The sequence below is a fragment of the Crocodylus siamensis genome, chromosome 1, assembly GCF_052110815.1.
Source record: "Crocodylus siamensis isolate JL-2025a chromosome 1, ASM5211081v1, whole genome shotgun sequence".
Taxonomy (NCBI): Eukaryota; Metazoa; Chordata; order Crocodylia; family Crocodylidae; genus Crocodylus; species Crocodylus siamensis.
Genome location: NC_143395.1, coordinates 27,389,326 through 27,393,870, shown reverse-complemented (window position 1 = coordinate 27,393,870; position 4,545 = coordinate 27,389,326). Strand labels below are relative to the sequence as shown.

The 4,545-nt window shown below is 37.9% G+C and overlaps 1 pseudogene; it reads right to left on the bottom strand.

The window, feature by feature from the left end:
- Positions 1–1,931: 1,931 nt before the first annotated feature.
- LOC149872671 (inosine triphosphate pyrophosphatase pseudogene) lies at positions 1,932–3,762 on the bottom strand (annotated as a pseudogene).
- Between the last annotated feature and the right edge of the window lie 783 nt (positions 3,763–4,545).

Here is a 4,545-nt window from a genome sequence, read left to right as displayed (position 1 = left end):
CTTGACACCAAATCCATCCACAGAGACTGGGGAGAAAGCCAGCTCTGATCTCTTAATACAGAAGCTGCCCTGACCAATCAGCAGCGCAACCTTTCAAGGATCAATGGAATCAGAACACAAGCAGTGTAATGAAAGTCTGGATTGGGAATGTGGATGAGGAAGGAGAGCTGATCTGCTGTTTCTAACTTTATGCTCCTCTGCCTGTCAAACCGGTGGTGATTAAAAGTCTTTATGTTCAGTGTTGCCCCTAGACAAAACCTGCTCCTAGAGCTGCCTGCAGTTTGTTTTACTTTGTATAATGAACATCTAGCCTTAAGAGCAAACAGCTGAAATAAATCCTTATCCTCATCACAAATTAAGATCTTAATTTCCTTAAAACCTCCCTCCCTCCCCTCCAACATACGTTTTTCTCCGACCACAAACAGCCACAGACCTTTGCACCCTATTCAGAGTATCAAGCCGATGCACCCAAACACTGCCAAGGGCTCTCCTGCAAAATAAATTTTCCACCTATTGCTTAAATCAGACTGAGGCAGACTGAGGTAAATGTGTAGCAACAATGAGTGCTATGTTTAAAAAGTCACTTATTTAGCTCACAAAATTAAGCAAAAAATTCTGACAGGGCAATCAATTATTATAAAAGAACCCTTCTAGCAAGTATGGCACAATATTTCTGAAACAATTTTGAATTCAATGACATACATTAATGGACCCAAATTCATGTCCCTCATATGTATGAACAGAACAGGAATTTTCCATTATTTTTGTGCAGTGGGAAAGGAGAGAGAGAAAATATCCAGGAATACCTTTAAAATGCAAATTGAAGTATTTCATTATTTAAGGATTATCTAACTAACTTGATAACTAATTTGATATCTCTACCATGCATTCTTATGATCAGTGCTTTGGGTTCTTAAGTACATTGTTCTAGGTGTTCTACTAGAGAGTCATGCATGTTCGCTTTTCTTCTGGAGTTTTTGTAGTTCAAAGATTAACAACAAAGTCCAAGTCTCATTCCTGAAATGTCACCATTGATGCTTGTGTTCTCCTTGAAGAACAGGGCCTTCTCTTACTATATAGCACAGGCAGTGTAAACCTAGAATACACTACAAATTTGTGCAGAAACAGAATCATAGATCAATTACTTTCTACCACTATCTGGAGCCTTGGTGCACTACAAGCCTATACAGTAGCTGAACACAACTGCTACTGATCATGTTAACTGGCTCTGTGCTGAACACAGAACAGGACAAATTCTGTTCAATAACGTATTAGTTTAACATGCTGCTACCAAGCTGATATTCCAGAAAACCTTGTAAGCATACATCAGGCTTGGAAGTTGCAAAATGCAGCCACACATGTAAAAATAAAGTCCTCGCTGATAAGCAACAGGTTCAGTAAAGTATCTGAGATGATTCTCTCTCCAAAAGATAATGGTGTGATAAAAAAAGTTCTTCAAGCCTTTCCTCAGGTTAGGGACAGAGAAAATGCACTTATAGTTTTTGCTGACCATCTCCTGGATGAATAAGCTGGATTCTAATATCCTGAAAAAATGTTTATCATGACTAATCTAAAGAATTAATGAAAATATTTTGACAAAATGTTATAAGGAATCTCACCAAATTCAAACAATCCTTTTTTGACTCACATTCCACTAGTGCTGCTCTTTCCATTTTTTTACTGATGTAAAAGCCTTGCTGTGGAGGGTGAGTGCCACCTTCTGGTCTATACAGAGAAAGCAGGATCCTGTTTAAATGCTTGCTTTCTCTGTAAACTGATGAGTGTACAGCAGCAGCTTATCTTTAAAGGATTTAACTTAAAAATCTATATTTATGGATTTAAAATGAGCAGCTTTAATGTATAGACAACAATAAACAAGCCTTACATTTCACAAACAACTTTCCACATCAATTATGGGGTCCAAAGAAAAACTAACTGGGACTGGAAGTGGCCTTTGTTCAGTTGTTCTGCTGAATGAAGTAGTTGGAGAGTTCCTTTAGTGTTCTAGATGATGAGAGGTGGAATTCTTCTGTCTTGGGCAATTCTGCACACGTCTGTTCATAACCATGAGGCTGGAAGCCGAATCCAGCCAAAGTGTCTGGGGCCACTGGGATCAACTATATGACCACAAGTTTGGACTTCAAACAGATTCACTGGGTCCTTTGGGTTTCCAGTAGTGAATGCAAAGGTACAGAGAACATAGATTTGACCTCAAGCTTTTCTAGAAACCAATTTATGGCTGGTCCTGGGAATACCCATACTGCACTGAAATGCAAGCACTTGTCTTCTCCTAAAATAGGTCCTGAATTTATTTTGCTGCTTCCTAGCATTTCTGAATGGGAACTTTATCTGGCTTTCTTTGGTATTCCAGTAATTCAGTTTTTTTACACCCAGTTTGTATGGAGATGTATCCCCTAGAATTTGGGTAACTTAAATCTACAGGTAGTTGTGAGCTTTAGCTCACAGGGGCACTACCTGTCCAATTGTGTCCAAATTAATTCAGGTCCTTTATCATGGTCACGGGCAGCAATTCTGTCCAGTTGGTAACTTAAATTTTATGAATGAAATTCTTTAAAACTATTTTATAATTGACTATTGGGAATACAGTACATTATCCTATCACCTGTGTTCATTTGAACCCTGAATTCTTAAACATTTGTTACTGGAAATCTTTAACCTGCCCCATACTTTGATTAACATAAGGTCAATTTTTGTTGTGTTCATTTTAGAAAGATAATGTGTGTCTCTCACATTGGATTATATCTTTCAGAATGTAAAAGGAAACCATTTGTGGAAGAGATGCAGCCTGGGGTAATCAACGGCTAATGCCATGTAGGAAAAGTGTCAAGTATTAATTAGCAAGAATAATAATATTTGACTGTAAATCTTTTTGCCATTAATATTGCCCTTGTCTAATTTAATCTCTTGGTGCATCATGCTGTATGTATTACAGCCGAGATTGTAAACTGCATGGAAGAGATATTGTATTATATATCTGTCGTGTAACACTGAATGCTTATGGCAACGTATAAATAACTTAGTAGTTGTACGGCCTCTTCCATCTGAAGAACTGTTAACATTTTACCAACATATGCTTTAAAAATGCTACTTTGATGCAGATTAGTATTGTCTCCATTTTACAGATGGGGAAATGGAAATACCAAATCTTGTGTCATTTTTTTTCTTTTAAACAAAAACCATCCTTTTTCCTAGACAACCTGTCAGTTAAATTACCATAATATGTCAGACACTGAATTCTGAAATGTAGGAGCTAAACACAATAAACAACTTCTCAGGGAAACAAAACTTAGGCTACATTGCCACATCTAGCATTTGCAAAGCCCATATGCTAGAGACAGTTAAACAAGACAAAAACAGAAACAAATACAAACAGCTTAGGAGAGTTAAATATAAGTTCAAAGAGTCCATTTTCCACAATACTTGAAAAAACAGGTAATTTTAGAAAAAAAGGGTACGTAGGACTACACCCAATAAGGAATTTACACAGAACATTAGAGAATATGCATCTCCTGCTTAGAATCTCTAAGGATATGGATATGGATGAATGGGTAACAGCATTGTATAAGGCTACAGAAAATATTCAGTTTTTAGGTAACAAAAGTAAAGCCAAAATCAAGATCACCAAGTTGTTGTTTTTTTCAAATGAAGGTTCCCATGAGCATACACTACCATCTTGGTACACAGTTCTTAAGTAAGGATCAGACCTTTTAACTTACAACTGATGACCTGATCTAGGTCCATGTTTTTACCAAGGACAGTGGAACCCTGAAAGCATACTACACAAAATCATTACGTGAGCCTTCTAGGTTAACAAAACAGAGCTGCCAAACCTGGCGAGTCTATTTCACTTCCTGAAGAGAAAGTTATATTTAGCCATTATCTGCTTTTGGTTGGATCAGAAACCCTACAAAATGGTTTTTAAAATGTGTTTGTCAGGTTCTTACACTGTTCACCTGCCCAGGGTACTTGAATGCCTTCCAGGAGTGAATTAAATGGTATGGCTATAACCCATCATGTGTGGTTCGTCCTCTTGCCTTCCACTCAGGAAGAAATTGTGCATGCAGTAGAGCACTTTTGACTGGAGAAGTAGGGGGAGATGTTATAAGAAAGGCAAGGTGAAAAAGGGTGGATTGTCCTATGGGAACTACCTTTACCACTTGCAGTAAACAGCTTCATATACTCTGAGGAGCAGAGCTAACTGCAGTACTTTCCCTCAAATTTTAGATAACTTGCTAAGATACCTAGGACCAGGCTATTCACTAGTTTAAAGCTAAGGTCCAAGAACTTGAATGCAACTCTATGACTTGTAAGATACCAGTACAGAAAGTAGAGATCAGGCTTGATGCATTCATGATCACCTTGTGAAATTTGCTGAGATACGTTGCTACGTTTAGGCTGGCAGATTCATGCTACAATACGTTGCATTGCTTCAGTCCAGACAAAAGATGATGAAAGCGTACATACCTGCATTCCAGGTACGTACCAGGATGCACAGTCTTCTAACCCACTGAAAATGGCAAGAAA